Here is a 27,672-nt window from a genome sequence, read left to right as displayed (position 1 = left end):
CTACGCCCTCTGTAATGCATGCAGATGTTCATATGGGAATTTGGCAACGTCATCATTTTCCGCGAATATTAGTTCACTAGCTTTGAGCAGTGAACAGAATATGTAGGAAGACCAACTTAAGTGTGGTCATATTTCATTATGTCGAAACAGAAGCCCATACTCAAAAATGCATTGTTTAGTCTGGTGTCCGAGTGTGGATAAAATTATCCAGAATTTTTCTGTGGGAATGTGGCACATGGTATTAGCGTTAACCGCTGTTAACTTCCCTACAAGAAACGCTGATAGTTTTACTAATACACTCACACTTGTAATTGACAATGCTGATCCTGCGATGACGTAAACATTGATACCCAAATTTATGTATGTTCCGTTGATCGCTCACGCATGTCCGCATGTTCCCAACGACAGCCTATAATCATGACAAAGGACTCAAACTGGGAAAGCTTCGGACACCTGGTACAGAACAAAAGAACATACAGCAGATACCATTATGCATGTGAGACAGATACATAATTCTCAACGGAATTTTATGTATGCGAGAACAGTTTATCCGATTTAATCATGTTGTCACTACTGACTGTCATATGACAATCAAATGATTATCACGGTTGTTTTGTTATTTTTTAAATTCCGCCATTATCAACCGACGAAAACCATATAAAAAATAAGTTTAAAAAATGAAAAAGAGAGCATTTCAAAGCTTCATGCTAAAAGAAAATAATATTAAAAAATACCAAAAGCTGTCTGAATGTATGGGGCGCACTAAAAAAAATTGATACGCGAAAAATAATAGTGGTTAGTGGTGATTCATTTCTAAATGTGTTTCCACATGAGGAAAGCCTCTTCTGTTGTTTTGTTATTTTCTGAATTTAAATTGAACATTCTGAACTCGAATTCGTATAAAACTATTTATTTTAAACAAATAAGAAACACGTATGCTTTTATCATGTACAAAATTAAAAACGTAATGAAATAAAGTAAATAAAAAGCAAAAAGGATTGTTTCATTTTTGGCGGAATATAGCAAAGGTCATTTATGATAGTATAACAGTCAAACCTGATATCTACAGTAAACTATCATTTATGACACTTTTTGATAGTTAGAGTGTCAGCACTGATCCAGGAAAAGGAATGAGTGTGAGCAGTACGGCTATATACTTAATCAGTAGGCGATGTTGGTGTATAAGAAGGAGACAAAAACTCACACGTACACAGTTGTTTACATCACATTTGCGCAAGTCCCCTTAAGTTTGTGATAGAAAGTTTGTATGAGGCGCTGATCGTTAGGTTGACATTGCTGACAATCAGATGATAGTCATATGATAGTCAGTATTCTTGTAGGGTTATACGTATCCGTCAGATAAGGATAAGTCTGGCAACAGTGGTAGATACTGTTTTTCGCAATTTGCAGTATTCGTTGGAGTCAAAATATTGCGAGTCTAGACATACGTCCATTAATCTAGCACTGGGTATTATTTCTTCCATATCCATTCGGGAAAAGGAACTTTATATTACACTTAATTTTTACCAACACTTACACTTACTTTTTACGAAAAACTTATATCATTTGAGGTTATTTCCCTATTCACGGGCATACCTATACAATTATCACTTAACGTTATTTTAGAAAAATGGACAATAATACAAGAACACACAATGATACCAAACCAATTATTTATGGAAATAGTAAAATTCTGTATTCACGAAAGTAGATATTTTAAATACAACGACACTATATACGCAAATAAAAGGCATGCCAATGAGAGCACCTGCTTCGCAAGCAGACATAATAATGGAACAACTTTTGGAAAACACATTGGAAAAATTGGGATGCAAACCAAGATTGCTCACGAAGTATGTCGATGACTTGTTTGCAACAGTAAGTGAAAAACACTTTAAAACCTTTCAACAAAAGTATACAATTCACCATAGAACTAGAACAAGACGGAAAATTACCTTATCTGGATTCAGTGTTAAACAAGTATGGAAATGTACTAAAATTAAAGTGGTAGAAGAAACCGACGGCGTCAGGACGAATCGTCAACTTTTTTTCTAACCACCCAAAGGCGATGATAGGAAATACAGCAATGGGCTGTATTCGAAGGATGTTACAAACGTCAGATGAGATGTACCACAAGCAAATAGAAAAAGAAATATTTATATTACTAACGAATAACGGCCACCGTGGTGGGATGGTAGCGTGCTCCGCCTATCACACCGTATGCCCTGGGTTCAACTCCCGGGCAAAGCAACATCAAAATTTTAGAAATAAGATTTTTCAATTAGAAGAAAATTTTTCTAAGCGAGGTCGCCCCTCGGCAGTGTCTGGCAAGCGCTCCGATTGTATTTCTGCCATGAAAAGCTCTCAGTGAAAACTCATCTGCCTTGCAGATGCCGTTCGGAGTCGGCATAAAACATGTAGGTCCCGTCCGGCCAATTTGTAGGGAAAAATCAAGAGGAGCACGACGCAAATTGGAAGAGAAGCTCGGCCTTAGATCTCTTCGGAGGTTATCGCGCCTTACATTTATTTTTTATTTATTTTTAACGAATAACGATTTCCCCGATAAAACTATTAAAAGCTTATTAAATAAATCAAAACGTCAAAACCAAAAGCAAAAATCCGAAAACCCAGTAATTTTCAAATCAGTTATTTATGTACCTCAACTCTCTGAACTACTCGCGACGTCAGATTGTTACAATAAAGAAAATATTAAAATAGCACATAAACCTATAAATACATTGAAACACTTTTTCAACAAAACAAAATAAAAATACCTGAAATGGAAAAAAGTAACGTAGTTTATGAAATTCCATGCAAAGGAGGAAAAAACAATGAGCCTTGCCCTAGTGTTTATGTAGGAACAAGCAAACAAAAATTGAAAAGTAGACTTACCCAACACAAGTCGGATTTAAAACATTGCCATAATGTAATGAATCAAAAAACAGCATTCATGATGCACTGTAAAATGAGAGCACATACACCAAATTTTGAAGAAACAAAGATTATCCAGCAAGAACAACATTATAGCAAGCGTTTCACTCTAGAAATGTTACATATCGTCGACAAAGATGCAAACATATATTATGTTCAATTTTATAATTTTTAATATGTACAACTGTCAATGTTTTATTTATATTTTGTTTTGATTTTGTCAATAGTTACGCCCTGAAGGCGGTTACCGGAAGAGTAACCGAAATATATTGGTAGTAAAACTTACTTAGTTTTACTCAATTTGACCTGAAGCCAGCTTTAAAGAAAATAAGAAAGGATTTAAATTTAACCTTGGAAGTCCAACAAGCTTACAGTCGTTTCTATATTCCATCCAGGAATTATAGATTGCTAAATCAAAAAGTGGAAAAACACTTGCACAGTCCATTTTTTGTCTTCATTTTAATCCTATAATATTCAAGCATTTGGTCACACAAATCAACTCCACCCATGAATTGGTTATAGTTTTGTATGACTGCGGGAATTTGAACTGGAAAACGGCGCCAACACATTGTGCATCGCTTTCTTACCGTATTGATAACAGATTGGAATCTCGAAGCTTATTTGTAGGGTCTGGTACAGAGAAGTTTTCAAAGTGTATATCTGTGCCAAGCTGGAGGAATTTATCACGAGACATCGAATTAAAAATAGCGGAATCCGACATTCATTCCACCAGTACATTCTTATAGCAGGATAACCAAGGCCACCCATTATAATCGTGCATCCGTAAAATCTCTTTATATCTGCTGATTCTTAACGCACCCCTTGACCCCGCGTGGGGCGCTTTAATAGATACTTGATTTTGGCAACCAGATGTAACAGGAAGATCTGTGTTAGGAAGTGGTACGTTTTTCCATAAAATGTGCCTCAGGGATGCTTCCGATGCTCTATTTAATGAATTTTGAACAACTTCCGTGTCCGCTGAGTTAAATTGTTCTATTTTTTGGTTTGACTGATCATTTGATAAAGCAAAATCGTTGTCGCTATCCGTACTTTCATCGCTATCCACTGCATCAGCTTTTCGGTTGAAAGGAGCCCAAGTTTCATCAGCATTGTCATCATCATCAGTGAACTCGAGGTCGTATTGATTTAAAATATCTAAAACTGCTTCAGTATCATCATTGCAGCTTAAGTCGAAAATTTTCCCTAGAAAGATATAAGATAGCATAATCGTGAGCATAAAACAAACCCTTAATTTGTGCCTGAAGAGCACAATCGTGATATCTGTTTATTTACACCGCTCATATAATTTAAAACTTTCAGAACACTTATTTAAAATAACAGTTTTAAGGTATTGGTTCATGATCAACTCTTTTTAATAGCGAAATTCACACCTCAATTAATAATAACTAATAAAGAGACTTACCACGAGCACGCATGTCTGTGCCTGTTTAATGACGCATTCAAACTGAAGCTGCATTCCGTTGTTTCTTGTTAAAATCTTAATTTTTTTTTTAATTCTTCATTTACTTCACACTTCTCGGTTAACACAACAAAAATGATTATTTCGTATAATTCTAAGCAAATAATGGAAGATCTCACAATTGATATTGCTAGGTCTGAAAGTGCTATAGTTAATCTACGCGTTCAGATTAATCCCATCCCTAGGACCTCCAATCGTCAATAGATAATCTAGGCGTTTACATATGTTCAATCCCTAGGGCCTACATTATTTTCTGTAAAATTTTCATGTTTCTCTCGTATTTTGTGCTTCCATTTACAGATTACAAATTTACAGATCTAAAGAGGAAAGTTTTTCTGTGAAATAAATTCGCATTTCTACAATTTGTTCATAATTACTGATTATCGAAGGGAAAAATGTATATAGGAAATCTATTTATATAAATTAACGATTAGAAGTTAAGTATGAAAATGAAGATAATTGTCGTCTACAACAATTGTTACGTTCCAATGAAGCTTGATCCATATACGGATAGAAATTTAACATGCAAATGCAACAAAAATGTGATCGATATTGATCAATTTGTTGTTGCATTTGCATGTTACATTTTTATCGGTATCTGGATCACTGTTCATTGGAACGCCAGCAATGTTTGAAAAAACTGTAAGCAAATGATTTTAGTAGTCGAATAGAGGTTGATTTTTCAAACACTCACCAATTTTATGAATTCACAATGAGCGGAACTGTTAAAATGGTGGTAAAGCCAAAGAGGGTATCCTCTTAGGTAAAGCTAAGTTACAGTTGTCGAATGTTGTTGAAAATGATAGTAATGCGCAACCGAAATGGTTTATAATACAAATATGTAATTTAAATATTTTCTCATAAAAAAAAATTGTTATGGAATCGCATCTTTGGTGGATCAGCAAGGAAGGCGGTCGGCATTATCTAGTGGTGCGATGGGGCTAGTCATTACGGCTGGGCGTGGTTGTTGCCAACCTTGCTGTCCTGCGTCATAAATTCCTATCATGCCTATTAAAAAACAGCTATCAAAACGCCTATTCAAACGCTACAAATCAATAAAACAACATCCGAAAAAACCGGATGTCACGGACAGACTGTTAAACATTCAAAATTCTACATTCAAACAAAAAAGAAAAAAAAATTAAACGAACCGAAAATGACCGGTAACTACAGCTGAAAATTAAAACATAAAAAAATGCAAATATACAAAGGAGGGCGCCGCTGGTGTTGTTGCGATGCCCGGTGCTTGGCCCACCCTCATCCATGGCCACCGACGCACCTAAATCTCGATGGCCCCTTACCTGTATTACCTATGTGCCTTCTAAATGAATATGAAGATCAACATTCCCATTGTAGAATAAAAACTTTATTAATAATACATTATGTAAGTAACTTGAAAAATAAGATAACCCAAGGAAAAAAAAATAATTGAAGAAGAGTTTGAAATTCTTATAAGTTTGTAAAGCTTGCCTTCCGATTCTCTTATTTTCTAAGTAATATAAATTGTTTATGAAGTGTATCAATATGTCAAAATAATATAAGACATAAGGGCGGTGTCAGTTAAAATTTTACGCCATACTCTAATTTTAACAATCTAGTGCAGTAGAAATTTTATTGAACTTTGTTTCCATTTAACGTTGTTGTTAAAGTAAAAGCAGGACGTAAAGTTTAATCCATTTATAGAAGGAATTTTATAATTTATTGGTTGTATATGATGTAGTTACGTATTTTATTCCCTTGTTGTACTAATTTAGTTTACTTATCTATCGTATTCATTTATTGTGTTTATTTGCTCTGTTCATTTATTAGTAGTGTAACCAAAGAGGATAAATAAATAAGAGCCACCAGTCTGCTACAAGTGGCGAGTAACTCGCTGTAAATCATAAAAATTGATGTCTAACGTTAAATGGGGTTAAATGGGCCAGCCGTTTGCGTGCTACGCTTCCCCTATATGGTCGCCAAGCCTAAAAACTACCCACTGGAAGAAGCTACAGGCCTGCCAAAATACTGCACTCAGAACCGCCACGGGCTGTCTTCTTATGTCCCGAGAACACCATCTACATAATGAGGCGAGAATACTCCCCATCAGGGAGAGAAATGAGTTGTTAACCAAACAGTTCCTGTTGAATACCCAGAAACCTGGGCATACCAACAGACATCTGATTGATGAGCCAACACTGCCTAGGGACTTAAGGAGTAATCTCCGTAAGCATTTTGAGGAAATACGGCACCTGAGAACTCAGCCGTATGATGCAAAAAAACACAAGCAGGTCCTTGGTGAACTCCACAAATAGGCGTCGGACCTTTATGCCGGGAATTGCCCGGTGAATCCAGTACTTAGGGAACAGTACCCAAAACTTGCGGAAGAGGAACGCATACTCCCCAGGGAAACGCGAGCCACTCTGGCTCAACTTCGTTCTGGATACTGTAACAGGTTAAACTCTTACATACCCAGAATCACCCCGACATACAAAATGTATGCCCCGCTTGCAATGTGTCACCACATGACACCAACAATCTCTTTAATTGTAATGTGGAACCAACGCCTCTAATACCCCTTTCATTATGGCCCACCCCTGTCGAAACAGCAAGTTTCCTTGGACTCTCGTTAGAGGATATTGATGACAATTTGTGATCGGTCGCAGCTATTAGGTGGGGCGAAACATTGCTACAACAACAACAACAACATGTCTAACGTTTTCTGTGAGGGACATTTTTAATTGTCTCGCATTTATCCATGCCGTGTAGGCACCTTACGCAAATGTTATTTCTGGAAAGAGAATAAATAAATGAATTAAATAAAGTTGGAAAAATAAACACAAATACCACACGAAACGTATAGAAGATATTTATGCACATCTCGCCCAAAAAAAATTTGGGAGTACCCTAACGAATAACATTACGCAAAGTAACGAGTGACGTTTCTTATTATATTTATACTCTTTGGTGTAACGTAGCTTTTCCGTGGCCCCGTTGCTGCTTTAATTATTGCTGGGGTATACTCGCCGTGTCTGGGGTTCGTTTACAATAAATTTGTATTTGGGGGCACCTTTCTAATAGTTTTACTGTAATACTTCACTTTATTTGATTGAATGCTTAAATACTGAAATATAAAAATGTGTTTATATTCTTCACTTGCAAATTCAATTAAGTTATCTTGCGGTATCCTCGGCTGCATTGGCGGACCTTAGTGGCCCGGCCGTATTCCGTTAGACGGATCCCGTTACTATGTGGTATCTGTGCCCTGTCGCGCCTTATGCAGGCGTCCCTCTCTGTTGCGGTGCTCTGTCGCGCCTTGCGTCGGCGTCTCTTTCTGCTGCGGTACTCCGCCGCGCCTTGCGTCGGCGTCTGTCTGTATTGCGGAGGCGGTGCTCTGCCACGCCTATGACGGATCCCGTTACTATGTGGTGTATGTGCCCTGTCGCGCCTTATGTCGGCGTCTCTCTCTGTTGCGGTGCTCTGTCGCCCCTTGCGTCGGCGTCTGCCTGTATTGCGGAGGCGGTGCTGTGCCATACCTTATAACGACGCCTACCTGTATTGCTGAGGCGATGCTCTTTCTCGCCTTATGTTGGCGCCTCTCTCTACTGCGCTGCTCTCTCGCGCCTTATGTCGGCGTCGTGCTGGCGTCTCGGTGGTGTTAGGGCGGACGCGTCGCTTCTGTGCGGTTTACTACTGTTGCTGCGCGGTCCACGGCGGCACAGGCAAGCGGACGTCACCTGTTCGCGTTACTGTGGCAGGGCCTTTGCCTATGTGTGAACGAAGTCTCAAGCGGTGTTTGGTGATACAACCGACACATTCACAACTTGAGGCCGCGACTCAGTCCTATGAAGCGATCTCTCTTGGTGGTATAACCGACACATTCAAGATGCGCTTCACTAATAGCTCCGGTCACAACCACAGCTCAGTGCTGACTGACTGCTGTGCTGCTGTGTCGCTCCTTTTATGGCTGTTGTGTTTGGTGTTGCAAGCTGTTGGTTGTGTTGCCAAGGTCACATGGTTGCTGTTAAATGTTGCGACCGCTCGTTGTGTTGCTGCGATTTGTTGGTTGGCCGTGTTGCTGTTAAATGTTGCGACCGCTCGTTGTGTTGCTGAGGCTTGTTGGTTAGTCGTGTTGTTAGGGATTTTTGTGACCGCCTGGTGTGTTAATGGTTGTGATCCATATGGAGCGGGCCAAATTAATGAGGTTTTATTTCGTCGTCACACTCCCTGTGCATCGAGTCCGCCACCCGTACATACCGCTCCTGCCAGCATTACGTGTCGGCGACGTGGTGTATGACTGCTGCATTTGCCAAACCGAGCCGGTACCAGTGTTTGGCTGCGTTGTGGGGCGCGAGGATCGCGCTCTTTCCAAACTAGTCGACGTTCCGGACCCAGCGCTGTATGCGTTGGTAGTTTCAGCTGCCAGACCACGAACGGACTGAGAGTCGTATTTTGTTGTCCGTGTTGTTCTTCCAGTCCCTTTGCCCAAGCGTCAATGACGGTGTCAGTCAGCCATTGAGATCTGTTTAACGCATTGACGCAAGTGGATTTTAATGAAATTCCAATTCCTTTATTGTATTTAATGCTTAAAACTAACAATTGAAAATGAAATGCTGATATTTCACACAGCAAATATGATGATGTAAAAGATAATTGCACAATGGGAAGAAAATTTAATGAAATGAAACTTGAATAGTTAAGTAGAATAATATAATTCGGCATTTGATCCATTTTGCGACCGCGCAAGGGCTATGTGGGATTCGAGAACCAATCTCACGCGAGTATGGTGATGACCGCGCAACGATTAGGTTGAGTTAGGAGATTACCGCAGCGCAAGTGCTACCTCGGATGATTTTATATTGAAAGATATAACTTACGGTTTTGGGAGAATACTTCCTTTTCTTTTCTCCTGGAGTTGGATGTGGCATAGGTGATGATGTTCGCACTCGCTCCGTAATTTATGATCCGATGCAAATTTGATAAAAGTAGATGATATTGGTTGATGGTATGTGTTCAGTGTTCCACGTAAACAAGAGAAAGAGTTAATGCATTGCACTTGTATTTATAGCATGGATTAGTGATGGAAAGCAATTACAACACTGTTGACTGGAAGCACTGGATGGCAACTCCAGTCTACTCTATCGACAGGGTTGTATGAACGCAAGTCATAACTAGTGAAGTGAACGCAAGTCATTTGGAGAAGTGATCGCAAGTCACAGATGGGTGGTTAGATGAACGCAAGTCACGGAACCTTGCCTATTTAAGTGAACGCAAGTCACTTAAACATGGCATCCCCATTGCACAGGTGAACTGCTCCGCGGAGGCGTTGTAAGGCAGTGATGGCATTGTCGAGCTCGAGGCACCAGCGAGCATCCAACGGCTGAGGTCTACGTCGAGCAGGTGAAGTAGTGGGTCTTGAAGCCGATCGAGAGGTGGCTGCGGCGGGCCGTGAGGTTGGTCGGGCCGCTGGGGTTGTTTCCCGTTGACGTGCCATTTCGGTAGTTGTGTGTTCCACCTCCAGCTCTTCCGTGGATGGACGATGCAGTAGGGTGTGGTGCCATTGACGACATATCTTACACTTCTGTTCGGATTGACAGTCTCTGACATGGTTGTGTGTTCGGGCGAGGCAATTGGGGCAGTACTCGAGGAAGCGTACCTTGACACGACGCTCCTCTACATCCATCAAATTAAACTCCCGACAAAAACGAAGGGCGTGGTAGCGGAAAAATGTCAAGCACTGGTGCACATTGGGGTCACGGGGTACACGGGAACGATTGCCCACGGAGACCTCCGAAGATGACGATCGATGGGTGTCACGGCTTCTGTAAGAGAGATGCGATTTAGTAAAAGTAATAAACAGGTTTGGCGATGGTAATTGGACGGTGAAAGGAGGTGTGAATTCGGGTTAAGGGCTGGGCACCTCAGCTTGGATGGGACCATAGTTTGACTAATGGTCGGGTGAAAATTCCCTGTTGCGTTCTAATGTCGGCGACACGTATACGATTGTCAACTCCATGGTACACCTTTTCTACTCGGCCTAGGCGCCATTCGTTTGGGAGCAACAATTCATTTTGAAGAACGACGAAATCTCCTTCAGAAAGGTCCTTTTGAGCGGTCTTCCATTTATACCTTTTATGAAGCTTTTTGAGGTATTCATCTTTCCACCTTTGACTAAATTGGTGATGTAACCTTTTAAGCTTTTCCCATTTGTTATGGAGAGATATATTACCGATTTGGACCTCCGGCGGAACCAGCAATCGCGCACCGCGTAGGAAATGCCCTGGAGTTAACGCGAGTAGTTCCTGTGGATTGTCGGACATAGGGGAGAGTGGTCGGGAGTTGAGTATGGCTTCAATGCGCGCAAGCAATGTGGCCAGCTCCTCGAATGTAAAATGATGACCGCTGGCAATGCGTTTAAAATGCAATTTGAAGCTCTTAACGGCTGCTTCCGGCTGCTTCCCAGAGGCCACCCATGTGCGGGGCATTGGGTGGTAAAAAGTGCCATTCGAGAGATTGAAGAGAGTATTTTTCCTTGATATCATCGGAAGCTTCTTTCAGGAATTGTTTAAAGTCTCGTTTAAATGCCCTATTGGCGCCGACAAAGTTTTTCCCATTGTCGGAGAAGAGTCGTGAGGGAAGACCGCGTCTTACGACGAATCGGGAAAAGGCGGCTTGAAACGCTTTGTTTGAAAGGTCCTAACAGGGTTCTAAGTGTATTGCTTTGGTGCAGAAACACACAAAGACGCAGACGTAGCCTTTAATTATTGGTGCTTTACGCATACTTGACGATTTAAGGTCAAAGGAACCTGCAAAGTCCAGTCCGGTATAGGTGAATGGTAAGGAATAGTTAGAACGTTGTGTTGGTAAAGCTGACATGATTTGTGATCTCGAGGTTTTTTTGAAGATGGTACATGTTTTGTAATTACGTATGCAAAACTGAATTTTTGATTTCAATCGCGGAATGAAATATTCCTGTCTAGCAGTTCTCACCAGTTGCTGTTCAGCATGCATTAATAAATTATGTAGATATTGGAGACATAAATAGCAGAAACGTGAAGATTCAGGTATGATGACTGGATATTTTTCTTTATACGGGATATCAGAGTTGATTAGTCGGCCATCTACCCGGAGAAGGCCATTTGCGTCGAGAAGGGGATTCAGGGGGAGAAGCGAACTCCTTTTTGAGATAGTTTGGGCATATTCCACGGGATAGTATCTGGTCTGCGCAAGTTTTATGAGACGTGTTTTTACCCAGTTAATTTCAGCCTGAGTGATAACTAAAGACTCGTAATTGATCGACTGAGTGGACTGTATGGGCTTGATTCGATGGAGGAAACGAAAAATGTAGGTTATCACTCGTAATGCCCTCGGCCAAGATGAGAATCGGTCTAGGATGTCGGGTTCATTCTCCGATATGTGAAACGCCTCAACCTTTCGTTCTTCGTGAGGAACAACGTTCTGACGCGATGAAAGGGGCCATTGCTCGGGTGGTTTTAGAAGCCAGTCTGGTCCGGTCTACCAGAGTGATTGGTAAATTAAGTCCTGTGGTCTACATCCTCGGGCGCCGAGGTATGCTGGGTTATGGTTAGTGGATACGTGGCGCCATTTGATGTTACCTACGTTGTTGATAATCTGTGACGTAAGATTCGCTACATATATTTTCCAATTGCATGGTGGCTTTTCGAGCCACGCATGGACGATTGATGAATCCGACCATAAGAAAATTTCAATATCTCTTAAAGGTAGTTGATTGATTAAATTTTTTATGCATATGGATAATAGGCCCGCTTCGCACAGTTCTAAGCGCGGCAGGCTCACTGTTTGCAAAGGTGCTACTTTTGGTTTAGAAAAGAGAAGATGACATGAGACTTTTTCATCCGACTGACAACGTATATATACAGTTGCGCAATATGCTTTCTCGGAGGTATCGCAAAAGCCGTGAATTTGGATGTTTTGGTTTGGAGAAAACTCAGTCCATCTGGGTATTCGAAGTTTTCCGATAACCGGCAGGTCGGATACGAATTGAATCCACTTTTGGAAGGAGGGTGGTTGGACACATTCGTCCCATTCAGTACCTTCTAACCATATCTGCTGTAGCAATATCTTTGCCTGAATCAGAATAGGCGCGAGCCACCCTGCGGGATCGAAAAGTTTCGAAATCGAAGATAAGATTTGCCTTTTAGTCGCCTGAGAAGGTACATGTGTGGGTTCCATGGTATACGAAAAGGAATCGTTTAATGCATTCAATCTTATGCCGAGGGTTTTCGTTGAACTTGAGTAATCAAATTTCAAGAAGTCGGAGTCAAGCAAGTCTTCGGTTGCAATATGGACAAGAAGCTCTAGATGGTTGGCTGTGATTTTCTTGAGGGGGAATCCCGCGGAGTTTAAACAATGAATGGTTTGGAATTGGGCTTGCAAGCAGGAGCGAAGGTCATGTCCTCCAGACAAGATGTCGTCAACGTAAGTTTCTTTGGTGAGAATTCGCTCAGATATAGTGTAGTATTCCCTGAAGTCCTTTGCCAACTGGTGTAATGTTCGGATAGCCAGGTATGGCGCACAGTTCACTCCAAATGTAACGGTTTTTAAAGCGAAATCGGTAAGTTTTGTGTCATGGCTTCGACGAAAAATAACTCTCTGATACTGCTGGTCGTCCTCATGTAGGAGGATCTGACGGTACATTTTTTGAATGTCGCCATTGAATACATATCTATAAAGACGCCAGTTGAGAATGACGAACATAAGGTCGGTTTGCAAAATAGGGCCTATGTGGAGGATATCGTTCAATGACGTGCCTGAAGACGTCGGATTGGAGGCGTTAAAAACCACTCTGACTTTGGTGGATGCACTGTCCGGTTTCACTACCGAATGGTGAGGAAAATAATACGAAAAATACTTTTCGCTTTGATGGATTTCTTGGGGAGAAGTCGGTTTCATATGTTCCAGGGCTAGATATTCTTCTAGTACATGATTATATTCAGATTCAAAGAGCGGAGTTTTTTTGAGCATGTGTTCCATACCAATCGCTTGTTTCATAGCCTGCGACCGAGACGAACCGAGAGAAATCTGGGATGGGAACCCTGCTTTGAAGGGGAGGCGTACGACGTAACGTCCATTGGCTTTTCGGTATGGGGTTTCTTGATATAACGCCTCACACGCACGGTCGTCCTCGGATGGGAGATGTGATTCAGCGGCTTCCTCTAATTCCCAGAAACGTTTCAGCTGGAAGCTCAGATCCTCGTTTGAAACTGTTGTGGCATGGGTATGAAATGTAGAGAATTGGGTGGAGGTCAGTGGTCCGCTCAGATACCACCCGAAAACGGTATTTTGCGCATACAAACTCCCAAAAACTCCATGTCTCATTCCCTGTAGGAGGATCTGGGGTATAAGGTCACTGCCAATGACGAGATCAATGGGACCGGGTGTATAAAAGTATGGATTCGCAAGATCTAAATCCTGAATTTCCGAAAGATTTGGTTTTGAAAGTTTAAAAGATGAAGAAAACTGGCCAGCTGCTTTAAGACGATGGCGTTGGTATGGATACGGGTGTGATTGAATTTCGGTACCAACGTGAGTTGACAGACACGATTGGCATTTTCTACTACTTTTCCGCCCATCCCCGTGACTGAGAAGTTTTCTTTATAGGTAGGTAGTTGTAAACGGTGTTATATTTTTTCGGACACAAAGGTTTTTTGTGAACCTTGATCGATGAGTGCTCGTAGCTTGTGTTCGATGCTCTTTGTGTGTTTCTGCGCCCGGGACTAAACAATTTACGGGCCCGCTATAAAAAATCCACTAATACATTTGATTAACTTGAATTAATGACGTCTCATTCATGAATTATTATTTACGGATTACATAAAAAAAAAGTTTGCCACATCAACTAAATGATTTTTGGACTAAGAGCTGAAAATAAAATTAACACAGAATATTTACTATTTATACTATTTTATTGTAACGTAGAAATAAAATTCTCTTTTAACAGTCACATAGTGTTTCAGATAATCTTTTCTAGTTATTTGGTAACATTTTAATACATTTCTGATAAATTTAATGATGATTATAAATTTTAATTATTCAATGTAGAAGAATCGGATATCAAAGAGTGTTTTTTTTTGCTTTTTTCGCTGCAAAATTTTTTATAATAATATCAAAATTTAACTGTCTTGCCAGAACGGATTCAACACAAAGCGTGGCAAGTCCTGAAACTCGCTCTTGAGATGAACACGATCTATGAAAGTTTTTGATTCTTGAAAGGACGCTGAAGGAACGTTCTGCAGTAGCTACAGTGACAGGTATAGTGCAAAAGATACGTAAAGCAACACAAATTTTGGGGAAAACCGTATACAGATTTTGAGCATATGTAGATGGCATTTAGCTATTCCAATGGTGACAGACCTTTATCAAAATTTGCTTCGTAAATGTGTTTCAAGTTAATTATTTCGCATTCTAAGCTTTAAGAAATGTCCGACTTGTATTTTTCGAAAAATTTTGCTGCTCGCCCGAACCGTGGTCATCCATGTCTTCAAATTGCCACAAAAAGGAAAACGTCTCGCTCAAATTTCTCATAGCTGCAAATCGTTCCGTATTGTCAGTGATTACAGAATCAACGATCACCAGGAATGTATTGTTTTTAAAATCAGACTCTGAATCATCCGTAATAATCTCATTTAAATTATCTTCAGAACATCTTTTGGGTTTTCTCTTTCGAATGTCCGGAAACTTTGGCGAGATGTTCAATTGAATAGCAACTGTTTTGCATTCGTTTAAAATTGTTTCCCATTGGTTCCTGATCAACTTCAAATCAGCTAATAAGGCATCTAGATGTCGGACCTCAACATCTATGGTGGCGTTTCTAGCTTGGAGGGCCACGTTTCTTCCATTAATCGTAGTCAGTATTTTGAACCAAATTGAGGACAGCAAGATACATTCGAACTTGTTGACGTACTTGAGAATGCCGGTAACATTGCCGTATGCTTGCGCAGTCAAATTTGGCTTTTGGCTGAAAGACTATGAAGAGAGCTCGGTACATTTTTTTGAGGATGTCCCATCGTTGTGGAGTGCTGCTCAAAATAGTAAAACATTTGTATACAACTCCGAAGAAAGTAATTGCAGCCGTAAAACATTCTGCAGTATCAACACCTCATAAATTGAGACTGTGGGTTGCACAAGGCGAGTAATCAGCATTCGAGTTTTTGTTGAGAATGTGACGTAGTGCTCCGTTGTAAGCTATTTTCATATTGGCGCCGTTATCGTACCCTTGTGCACGACAATCTTTTAATGGGAGTTCATGTTTACCTAGAGTATGGCAAATTAGGTCAGCGATTTTCTCACCAGTTTTTGGTTACAATTCACGAAAGCCAAAAACCGTTCTTACATTGTAAAATTTGTTGCTTTCGAATTGAAATGGAGATAGCGCAAAATGAACATTGTCTGTTCAACGTGACTAGCATCAGGCGTAGCATCAACGATAATAGCAAAATACTTGGCTTTCTTGCCTTGATCTAATAGAGTTTCCCTCACGTGCTTTGCACAAATTTCTATAAACTCGTTCTGAATATCTGGGGAAAGATAGTGAAATTGTAAACATTTGTGTTGCTGTTGTGAAATCCTAACTTTCTCCAAATGATCTCTAAGTATCGGATCATAAGGGCTTATGAGATTTTAGATGCCCAAAAAATGTCCATTATTTTGTTCACTACGATATACATAGTTTCGCCTTTGAAAGCTAGGCCTCTTTCTCCCAAAAATAAAATAGTGTCAAAAATTCTATATAAAATTTCTTTCCACTTTTGAGTTTCAGTGATTAGCTGTTCATTGATAAGTGTATCAATTGTAGCCTCCTTTTGAATAAGATTTTGTACAGATCACCATTGAATATAACATTTAATAAGATCTTGAGTATTTTCGTGTGATGGCAGTTTATCGTATAGCTTCTTCCATACCTGGATTTTCGAATATCCGCCAGGATAACAAATTTTTCGATTTAAAGTATTGGTGCTTAACAGGCGACATGGTAGGCAATAAATAGCATTGTTACTGGCACTCCACACTAACCAGTCACGCTCCACTTTCTCTCCATTTGGCAAAATTCTGTTTAACAATGAGGTAGGAAATGCCTCGTCATGACAATCACGTGGAAAAATAGCAGGACACTTTTGATGACCTCGACGAAATATTTCGTTGACTTCTTCAGATCGCTAAAACTCATTATTCACGGTACCGATATCGAAGTCGTTTAAATAATCTGGACTTTGATACAGAGTTGGTGGTATTGTTCGAAGACTTTTTGAAGAGGAACATTCATCAGTGTCACCACGAAAACTTTACGATTTCGGATTCATGTAAGCATACTTTTTTTTTTTTTTGATGTTTTTATTGTCTCTTCCGGCCCAGGCAAAAAATAATTATCAATATTCGTTGCTTTTGAAATTCGGCTTAAAATTTGCACATGGAACAACTAAAGACTGTCCTGAATTAAAAAAAACATCTTAGTACCTCTAAATCGCGGGCCCCCTCAGAACCACCCGGCCGGGGGAATCCCCCCATTCCCCTCCCTTCTCGTCGGGCCTGGGTGCAGTAGTGCTTGCGATGTCAGCGTACGTGGCTGCGCGTGTAGTTGCGCGCATGTTGTTGACGTCGGCGCCAGTAGCTCCTTCCAGCAGTACGACCCTAGGACGCTTTGTTTCCTCCTCCTCATAGCGCTGGCGCATACGCTTGACGCTGTTGTTCAGTTTAGCGTTATCGCTCTCCATGGTAAATTGTTGATTGATAAAAGAAAATTCGTAGCAAAAGAAAACGTTGTTGTCACCTCTGTGATTTGCGGTATAATGACCGGTATTGCTTATCATCCCATCCTTGATATTAATAATTTTTTTTTTTTTTTTTTTAAATTTATGTAAATTTTTTGCGGCGGTCCCTGCTGCATGATATGCCTTTAGTTCCGCAATGTTGACCGTTTTCTGCTTCCCACCATCGGTTTTTCGTACTTTGAGTTTCACTGGTGATGCATACCCTGGGATTTGGTAGGCTCCGACATATTTGGGGGTCAACTTTGCTACGAAATTTCCGCGGCTTTGGAGAGATGATGTTCCTTTGCGAGCACTAGTTCGCCGAATACGGAGGTACATTTTATCCGCCGTATATTGTATGCTTGGTCTGCCGCCGCTCGTTACATGTTCTGCCTCACTATTCTGAATGCCTTTTGCATTCTGTCGGATTTCTCTTCTACCGTGGTGGTAGCTGTGCCCGTTCCAAGGTTGACCTCGTCAAACAATGCCCCTGCTAGTCGCCGTTCCCGCCCTTATACGAGGAAGGCTGGACTGTATCCTGGGGATGCGGTCACACTGGTCTTGATGGCCAGCTCGATCTCTGGGAGAAGGTCATCCCATCTGTTGTGCTGTGATCTGGTGAGTTGTGTCCTCTTGACTGTTCTGTTCGCCCGTTCCGTTTTGTTTTCTTGCGGGGTGTAGGGCGCCGTGAATTGTTGTCGTATCCCCATTTCCTTGAGGTAACGCTGCCACATTGTGCTGGTGAACTGGACGCCGTTGTCCGCTATCAGAATGCTGGAAGCACCATACCTTGCGAGGATGCGTTCACTGAAAGCGCGGCAAAGGCCCTCTGCTATAGCACACCTCATGGAGATCAGTTCCACCCAGTGCGCACTTCGTTCACGCGCTTGTGTCACTTGCCAGTAGTAGGGTCTCCAGTGACTGTCGTGATAGTGCGTCCGCTATCAGGCTCAGCTTTCCTTTCCTGTACTCGATGTCGAAGGTGTGCTGCTGAAGTTCCATGGCCCATCGCGCTATACGGCCGGAGGGGCTTTCGATGGTGTTTAGCCACTTTAGGGATATATGGTCCGTGATTACGTTGAATCGGTACCCTTCCATGTATGGCCTCATCTTGCGTATTCCCCAGACGATAGCGAGGCATTCCTTCTCGGTGGGCGAGTAGCTGGTTTCCGCCTTGTTGAGTTTCCTGCTGGCGTATGCCATCACGCTTTCTCCGCCTTCCAAGTCCTGTGTCAATATGGCGTCCAGCCCGAAATTGCTTGCGTCTGTTTGTAAGGTGAAGGTCTTGGTGAAGTCCAGACAAGCGAATATCGGTGCTTCCGAGATTTTTTTCTTTAAGACCTCGAAGACTTCCTGTTGTTCGGCCCCCCACATCCAGTGTTTGCCCTTTTTCAGCAGGGTTGTGAGTGGCTGGCTGATCGTGGAGAAGTCGGGCACGAACCGTCGGTACAAAGATGCTATACCAAGATATTGGCGCAACTCTTTCGCGTTCGTTGGTGGTTTCAGTTCTTTGATGGCTACAACTTTCTCGGGGTCGGTGTGAATTCCCCTGTCACTTACTACGTGTCCTAGGTATCGGATTTCCTTCTTAAAAAATTCGCATTTCTCCGGATTTATTCTGAGTTTGGCGCACTGCAATCGTAGCATTACTTCTTTCAAGTTGCGAATGTGATCCTCCATGGTGGATCCTATGATGATTATGTCATCGAGGTATGCGAAAGCGCAGGGTTCCATTTCCGGCCCAATAACCTGATTTAGTGTTTTTGAAACGTTGCAGGTGCGGAGTGTAGGCCGAACGGCATAACGCGTCACTGGAATAACCCACGTCCCGGTACCGTGAAAGCTGTGTAGGGACGGCTCTGGGGCTCCAGTGGTATTTGCCAGTAATCATTTTTCAAATCCAAGCTGCTGATGTATTTCGCTCGTCGCAGCTTGTCCAGTATATGTTGTATTCTGGGTAAGGGGTACGCGTCAGGTACGGATCGGGTGTTGAGCTGCCGTTAATCCACGCATAACCTCCACTTTACGTTTTTCTTCTTGGCTGGTACGATTGGTGCATTGTGTGGTCTACAGGATGACTCGATGCATCCTTTCTGAAGTAATTCGTTAATTTCGTTGTTGATGATGGTCTGCATAGCTGGGTTGCGTGGGAAGTAACGTTTCTTGATAGGGCGGTCGTCCGTCAGGATAATATTGTGCTAGTCTATTGTCGTCACCCTACTCATGCTCTCGAATTTTTGGAGTTCTCTTGCCAGAAAAGCGCGAACTCGTTCCGCCTCATCCTCATCGTAGGCACCGTTGATCCTGTTGATATTCTCATCTATGTTATTGTTGTCCTCGCCTGGTGGCGTTACCTCCTCCGTGATCTGTGTTGGCTCGGCTGGTGGCAATGTATGCTGTGTGACTCGCTTGGATAGCGCGAGGTGACTTCCTTCGCAGGATATGCTAGCTCCCATGCTCCCTAGCGTATCTAGGCCCAGTATGATGTCATCGATTTCTCCGGGCATGACGTGTAAAACTGTGTGGTGTGGCGCTTCTCTGAGGCATACCTCAGTCCTTATGGCTCGAAGATTGTGGTGCTAGTCTCGTTTGCCATCGTTATTTTGATGGTCACTCTCACAATTTCTCCGCTCCCAGAGTTTACCACACTTTCTGCAAGGCTGCTCGAAACGAGAATTCTCGATGCCCCTGTATCGACTACCGCCTCGGCTAATTCCGCGCCGAGCCTGGATACGGCGTAAAAGCGGCCATGCTCTTGGTACATTGCTACTGCCGATTCGGCGCTGGGTTCTTGGGCTCACCGCGCCTTGTTCTTCGTGAAGCCCTCTGTCGTTTCCCTGACGTCGACGGTAGCATTCGATTGTGCGTATATCACTGCGGCCACACTACCAGCAAAAAATGTTTAGTGAGTTTCAGCATCTATTGCCGTAGTGTCCTTGTTCACCGCACCTCCTGCATACTTTGTTTGTGTCGAATCTCTGATTGCCTGGAGGCGAATGGTGCGGTATGTTCGGTGGTTGTGGCCGTGGTGAGGGTGAGGGTGCGGGTTGCGGTGGTGGAACCAAAGTCCTGTCATCTACCGCGTAACTTCGCGTAACAACGGTCGGTGCTTGAGTTTCCTGAGATTTATAATTGATGGTTATTGGAGTTATTCCCGATGGTAAGTACGGTTGTGCGGGTTGCGTATTCCGTGGAGGAAATTCTAGTGGGTTCTGCTGCGGTTGACCCCCGGTCGCGGTTCCATCTGCGGCCAGAGGGATTGGTGTCTTCGGCTCACCTCCTCGCTCATCTGCTTTTTTGGTATCCTTGTATCTTGCCTCCACTGATAGGAATTTATTATATATTTCTAAGTCGTTTGGTGCCTTAGCAGCCAATGTCACGATGCGTTTGTGGATCTCCCGCGTTGTGCCTGTGTGCTCGATAACCAGTTCCTGTGCAATGGACACCAGCTGTTCCTTCGCGATGTTGCCTAACCACGTGCTGTCGACCTGGTCGACCATCTTGTGACTATATCTTTAATTGTAACGAAGCTTTTCCGTGGCCCCGTTGCTTCTTTAATAATTGCTGGGGTATACTCGCCGTGTCCGGGGTTCGTTTACAATAAATTTGTATTTGGGGGCATCTTGCAAATCGTTTTACTGTAATACTTCACTTTATTTGATTGAATGCTTAAATACTATAATATAAAAATATGTTTCTTTTCTTCACTTGCAAATTCACTTAAGTTAACTTGCGGTATCCTCGGCTGGAGTGGCGGACCTTAACGGTCCGACCGTATTCCCTTAGACGGATCCCGTTAGTATGTGTTGTCTGTGCCCTTTCGGCGTCCCTCTCTGTTGCGGTGCTCTGTCGTGCCTTGCGTCGGCGTCTGCCTGTATTGCGGAGGCGGTGCTCTGCCACGCCTGATGTCGGCGTCTACCTGTATTGCTGAGGCGATGATCTCTCACCCCTTATGTCGGCGCCTCTCTCTACTGCGGTGCTCTGTCACGCCTTTTGTCGGCGTCTCGGTGGTGTTAGGGCGGTCGCGTCGCTGCTGTGCGGTTTACTACACTCGCGGCGCGGTTCACGTCGGCGCAGACGAGCGGACGTCACCTGTTCGCGTTACTTTGGCAGGGCCTTTGCCTATGCGAGTGTGAACGAAGTCTCAAGCGGTGTTTGGTGGTATAACCGACACATTGACAAGTTGAGGCCACGAAACACTCCTACGGAGCAATCTCTCTTGGTGGTATAACCGACACATTCACAACTTGATGCCACGACTTACTCCTACGAAGCAATCTCTCTTTGTGGTGTAACCGACACATTCAAGATGCGCTTCACTAGTAGCTCCGGTCACAACCACAGCTCAGTGCTGACTGAATGCTGTGCTGTTGTGTCGCTACTTTTATGGCTGTTGTGTTTGGTGTTGCTAGCTCAGATGGTTGTGTTGCCATGGTCACCGTGTTGCTGTTAAATGTTGCGACCGCTCGTTGTGTTGCTGAGACTTGTTGGTTGGTCGTGTTGGTAGGGCTTTTTGTGACCGCCTGTTGTGTTAATGTTGTGTTAGTGGTTGTGATCCATATGGTGTGGGTTGGTTTTGTGTGGACCAAATTAATGAGGTTTTATTTGGTCGTCACATTATGATTTATTTGCTTTAATTTAATTTTAATTTTATTTAGTTTAATTTTGATGTTATTTAGTTTAATATTTCGTTATTTTTTTATTTTCCCCTTTTATTTTCCTAGCTATAAAAATTTCTTTTCCTATTTTCATTAATCGATTTCAATTTGCCTTAAAATTTTTCCTTTTTATCTTTTTTTTTTTTTGTTCTCTACTCAATCATATTGTTCTTTGTATATTTCTTGTGTGTATTTTTTGTTTGGCTTTTACAAAGATTTCAAAATAGTATAAATACCTAGAGAATATAGAAACTTAAGAATAATAAAACTATATATTTACAGAGGCACCTTTTAAAAATTCAAATTTGTGCAAAATAAGCAAGGCTGTCGTATATTTCTTTTCATCATTTATGCAAGTTTGCAAGTGATTGTTAAGACGTCGTCAAACCAGAGTTGCACTGACACAATTGTTTAAAGTTTTACTTACAAGCTCAAATAAAATACTGTAAATTATGATTCAATGTTGTTATTGTGAAATACATGGTGGTAAAAGTTAGTATTGAAACTAATAATTTCTTCTTATCTTGTTTGGTTGATTTTCCGACAGGGTGGATAAATGATGTATATTGGAACGATTTTCCGTCATCCCTTGTCAAATTTGGTTTTGAGACAAACCGGTTTCGGCGTTGTGCCATCATCAGTGTCGATTTTCGTTCTGGTCTGTTGTTGTCATTTGTCCTGTATTTATAGTTCGTAGGTATATGAGCAGGTATTGTCAAATTGATGCTTGTGTATATTTAGTTATGTGTATGTGCTGTGTGTTCGTTCAGAACCGAGGGTGGTTTACTAATCGATTTGTGTGGCTGACTGGGGTAGGTAGAAATCTGTGATTTTAGTCGTTTGACCTTCTTTGTCGGTTTTTTGTTTTGGTGTGTTAATTGTTTTGTGTTTATTTGTTGTTGTGCGTTTGTCTGTTGTACCTGTGTGATTAAGTTGTTTCCTGTAAACAAGTTTTAAAGGCTCGAATATTGTGTCAGAAATGGTGTTTATCTGTTCGTTTATTATTCTACCGTCGAATGTTTTCTGTTTGTAGATTTCCATGTTTTCGAGTACGTTGAGACGTCGGCCCTTTTCTTGTATGTGAAGAACCCTAACTGTTTTATTGATGTTTGCTGGGGAACATTCATTCTCGACCATGTGATTCGCGAAGTTAGACTCGGGTATAATGTTTGGATTCCGTATTTTTTTGTTGTAATCTCTAATATGTTCTCTGAACCTCGTTCTTATTTGCCGTCCTGTTTGTCCTATGTAACTATGCTGGCATCCGCAGGTAAGCTTGTATACGCCGTGGCTGCTAAACGGATCCTCTGAGTTAATGTTAGTTCTTAGTTTTCGCCCTAGATTGTTCGATGTTTTGAATGCTGTGTTAATGTTGTATTTTTTAAAGAAATTTGCCAATTTATATGTCGCTTTTCCAGTATATGTCATAGTCGTCCAGCTATTATTTTCTTTTTCATTATTTCTTTTTGGTTCTCCATTTGTCCTTCTGAGCTTATCTACTAGTGCTTTTTTATATCCGTTGTTTGCAGCGATATTATATATGACCTCAAGTTCTCTCTTATATGCCTCTTGTGTAAGAGGTGTTCTTTCAAGTCTATGTACCAAGTGCCTTAATGCTGCATTTTTATGATGTTGAGGGTGATTTGAGGTATTGTGTATTATTGTGTCGGTGGCCGTTGACTTTCTATATATGTCATAGTTAAATCTTTTGGCTTCTTTATCAATATTTATCGTGAGGTCTAGATAGTTGATTCCTCCGTCTTTTTCGGTTTCCATTGTAAATTTTATATTGCCGTGCTGTTTGTTGAGGTACTCCAGTACGAGCTCTTCGTTATTAGTAGTTAAAACGCATATTATGTCATCCACGTATCTAGCATAAAATGACACGCCTAATTTGGACTTCAGCTCCTGTATGTACTTTTCTTCCAGATTTTGCATGAACACTTCCATAAGAATTGCTGATGTGGGGCTTCCCATTCCAAGACCGTTTGTTTGTCTATATATTTTATTGTTGAATTTAAAATAGTTTTGACGTAAAGTGGTTCTTAGCGTATTTGTGATTTGCATACTTTTTACTTTGTTTTTTGTGTTATGAACTATTGTTGAGCTAACTATGTCCAAAGTCTCCGATAGTGGTATAGATGGGTATAGATCTTTTATGTCAAAAGATACCAATTTGCTGTTTCTTGTTAGCTCTACGGTCTCGAGTCTCTCTATTAGTTCTGTTGTGTTAGCTATTGCATATTCGTTCCTTAGCTCCAGAGTGTCTATCAATATCGTTTTTAAATATTTGGACAGTTTGTAACATGGTGCCGATTTAAAATTAATGATGGGCCTCATTGGCGTGTCCGGCTTGTGGATTTTTGGTAGCGCAACCAGTGGAGGAGCCGAAGGGTTCATTTGGACCAATCTATGTGCCATGTTAGAATCTACTATATTTGTTGCATTTTTTATAGCAACTTTGATTTGTTTTTGGTATTCATCTGTGGGATCCTCTCTCATTCTACGACATTTCATTTCCTCTATGAGATCCTCGGTTTTGGATATATATTTCTCTTTTTCGATTAGCACAGTGGTGTTTCCTTTGTCCGCTTTAGTTGTGACAATATTGTTTTTCCTTAGTTTATGCCGTAGATTCTTTATTGTTTTCTCCTCTGTATTCGGTTTTTGTCCTTCCTGTGCTTTCACCTCCTTTCTTATGATTTCTCTGCACATGTGTCTTGCGTGCTCCTGTTCTTCCTGTGGTATCAATGATATTGCGATCTCCGCATCTACAATCGCTTGCTCCGTTTTTCTTACTGTATTCTGGTCCATGATATTGTGCTTCAGGCCCTTTTCGAGAAGTTGTGCCTCTTCCTTGGTAATGGCCACTGTTGTGAGGTTAACGAACTTGTCATGAAACTGGTGAGTGTTTTGGTTTTGGTTACCCTCTCGTCGTCCTGCCAGCTTGTCCAATTTTCGGTTCAGCGACCTGTATTTTTGTTGTAGTTCCTGATCGACCTCTGTCTTAATGCGGTCGAAGCATTCCATTAATACAGTCGTAGGTAGTTGTTCTGCCAATCTTAAATGGATAGATAATAACTCGGCATTTATCTCATCCTTCTTCGAGTATAAGCTTTCCAACTCATATTTTAAAAAATCCTTTTCCGCTTTTCTAACTGTTTTCCTGCTAGATTTGGTATTTGCCTTTATTGTTATTTTTGCGAATTTCGGAGTAACATTCAATTCCAGGCATTGTTTGTTGAACCAAATGATCGCCTTTGCTTTATATATTTTCAGTAGGCGTCGCTTGTAAATTGTTAGTAGTCCGTTCGCGTTCAAGTTAAAAGCCTGACAAGCAATAACTGACTTATCTTGTTTGGTTGATTTTCCGACAGGGTGGATAAATGATGTATATTGGAACGATTTTCCGTCATCCCTTGTCAAATTTGGTTTTGAGACAAACCGGTTTCGGCGTTGTGCCATCATCAGTGTCGATTTTCGTTCTGGTCTGTTGTTGTCATTTGTCCTGTATTTATAGTTCGTAGGTATATGAGCAGGTATTGTCAAATTGATGCTTGTGTATATTTAGTTATGTGTATGTGCTGTGTGTTCGTTCAGAACCGAGGGTGGTTTACTAATCGATTTGTGTGGCTGACTGGGGTAGGTAGAAATCTGTGATTTTAGTCGTTTGACCTTCTTTGTCGGTTTTTTGTTTTGGTGTGTTAATTGTTTTGTGTTTATTTGTTGTTGTGCGTTTGTCTGTTGTACCTGTGTGATTAAGTTGTTTCCTGTAAACAAGTTTTAAAGGCTCGAATATTGTGTCAGAAATGGTGTTTATCTGTTCGTTTATTATTCTACCGTCGAATGTTTTCTGTTTGTAGATTTCCATGTTTTCGAGTACGTTGAGACGTCGGCCCTTTTCTTGTATGTGAAGAACCCTAACTGTTTTATTGATGTTTGCTGGGGAACATTCATTCTCGACCATGTGATTCGCGAAGTTAGACTCGGGTATAATGTTTGGATTCCGTATTTTTTTGTTGTAATCTCTAATATGTTCTCTGAACCTCGTTCTTATTTGCCGTCCTGTTTGTCCTATGTAACTATGCTGGCATCCGCAGGTAAGCTAGTTAGCAGCCACGGCGTATACAAGCTTACCTGCGGATGCCAGCATAGTTACATAGGACAAACAGGACGGCAAATAAGAACGAGGTTCAGAGAACATATTAGAGATTACAACAAAAAAATACGGAATCCAAACATTATACCCGAGTCTAACTTCGCGAATCACATGGTCGAGAATGAATGTTCCCCAGCAAACATCAATAAAACAGTTAGGGTTCTTCACATACAAGAAAAGGGCCGACGTCTCAACGTACTCGAAAACATGGAAATCTACAAACAGAAAACATTCGACGGTAGAATAATAAACGAACAGATAAACACCATTTCTGACACAATATTCGAGCCTTTAAAACTTGTTTACAGGAAACAACTTAATCACACAGGTACAACAGACAAACGCACAACAACAAATAAACACAAAACAATTAACACACCAAAACAAAAAACCGACAAAGAAGGTCAAACGACTAAAATCACAGATTTCTACCTACCCCAGTCAGCCACACAAATCGATTAGTAAACCACCCTCGGTTCTGAACGAACACACAGCACATACACATAACTAAATATACACAAGCATCAATTTGACAATACCTGCTCATATACCTACGAACTATAAATACAGGACAAATGACAACAACAGACCAGAACGAAAATCGACACTGATGATGGCACAACGCCGAAACCGGTTTGTCTCAAAACCAAATTTGACAAGGGATGACGGAAAATCGTTCCAATATACATCATTTATCCACCCTGTCGGAAAATCAACCAAACAAGATAAGTCAGTTATTGCTTGTCAGGCTTTTAACTTGAACGCGAACGGACTACTAACAATTTACAAGCGACGCCTACTGAAAATATATAAAGCAAAGGCGAGCATTTGGTTCAACAAACAATGCCTGGAATTGAATGTTACTCCGAAATTCGCAAAAATAACAATAAAGGCAAATACCAAATCTAGCAGGAAAACAGTTAGAAAAGCGGAAAAGGATTTTTTAAAATATGAGTTGGAAAGCTTATACTCGAAGAAGGATGAGATAAATGCCGAGTTATTATCTATCCATTTAAGATTGGCAGAACAACTACCTACGACTGTATTAATGGAATGCTTCGACCGCATTAAGACAGAGGTCGATCAGGAACTACAACAAAAATACAGGTCGCTGAACCGAAAATTGGACAAGCTGGCAGGACGACGAGAGGGTAACCAAAACCAAAACACTCACCAGTTTCATGACAAGTTCGTTAACCTCACAACAGTGGCCATTACCAAGGAAGAGGCACAACTTCTCGAAAAGGGCCTGAAGCACAATATCATGGACCAGAATACAGTAAGAAAAACGGAGCAAGCGATTGTAGATGCGGAGATCGCAATATCATTGATACCACAGGAAGAACAGGAGCACGCAAGACACATGTGCAGAGAAATCATAAGAAAGGAGGTGAAAGCACAGGAAGGACAAAAACCGAATACAGAGGAGAAAACAATAAAGAATCTACGGCATAAACTAAGGAAAAACAATATTGTCACAACTAAAGCGGACAAAGGAAACACCACTGTGCTAATCGAAAAAGAGAAATATATATCCAAAACCGAGGATCTCATAGAGGAAATGAAATGTCGTAGAATGAGAGAGGATCCCACAGATGAATACCAAAAACAAATCAAAGTTGCTATAAAAAATGCAACAAATATAGTAGATTCTAACATGGCACATAGATTGGTCCA

The sequence above is a fragment of the Eurosta solidaginis genome, chromosome 3 (genome assembly GCF_040869045.1).
Source record: "Eurosta solidaginis isolate ZX-2024a chromosome 3, ASM4086904v1, whole genome shotgun sequence".
NCBI classification, from domain to species: domain Eukaryota; kingdom Metazoa; phylum Arthropoda; class Insecta; order Diptera; family Tephritidae; genus Eurosta; species Eurosta solidaginis.
Note: the sequence above shows the minus strand (reverse complement) of the source record.